This window comes from Nerophis lumbriciformis, linkage group LG23 (genome assembly GCF_033978685.3).
Source record: "Nerophis lumbriciformis linkage group LG23, RoL_Nlum_v2.1, whole genome shotgun sequence".
NCBI classification, from domain to species: Eukaryota; Metazoa; Chordata; class Actinopteri; order Syngnathiformes; family Syngnathidae; genus Nerophis; species Nerophis lumbriciformis.
The window spans coordinates 10392937-10393704 of record NC_084570.2 but is presented as its reverse complement, the minus strand read 5'-3'; positions in this window follow the sequence as shown (position 1 = coordinate 10393704).

The window sequence follows — 768 nt, the reverse complement described above, 5'->3', positions numbered from 1 at the left end:
CCTCGGTAGCACGGCAAGCAATGGCGGCAGTTTGTTCCCGCAGACGAGCGAGCTAAACCCCCTGGATGTCTTGGCTCACACGTCCCTTAAACTGGACAGATCAGCTTTCAGGAAAAGAGCGCGGATGAGGGTATGTCTACAGAATATATTAATTGATGAAAATTGGGCTCTCTGCACTCTCAAAGTGCATGTTGTTGCCAAATGTATTTCATATGCTGTAAACCTAGTTCATAGTTGTTAGTTTCCTTTAATGCCAAACAAACACATACCAATCGTTGGTTAGAAGGCGATCGCCGAATTCGTCCTCGCTTTCTCCCGTGTCGCTGGCTGTCGTGTCGTTTTCGTCGGTTTCGCTTGCATACGGTTCAAACCCATATGGCTCAATAGCTTCAGTTTCTTCTTCAATTTCGTTTTCGCTACCTGCCTCCACACTACAACCATCCGTTTCAATACATGCGTAATCTGTTGAATCGCTTAAGCCGCTGAAATCCGAGTCTGAATCCAAGCTAATGTCGCTATAGCTTGCTGTTCTTTCCGCCATGTTTGTTTGAGTTGGCATCACTATGTGACGTCACAGGAAAATGGACGGGTGTTCATAACGATGGTTAAAATCAGGCACTTTGAAGCTTTTTTTAGGGATATTGCGTGATGGGTAAAATTTTGAAAAAAACTTCGAAGAATATAATAAGCCACTGGGAACTGATTTTTAATGGTTTTAACCATTCTGAAATTGTGATAATGTTCCCCTTTAACAAACATTTATCCACA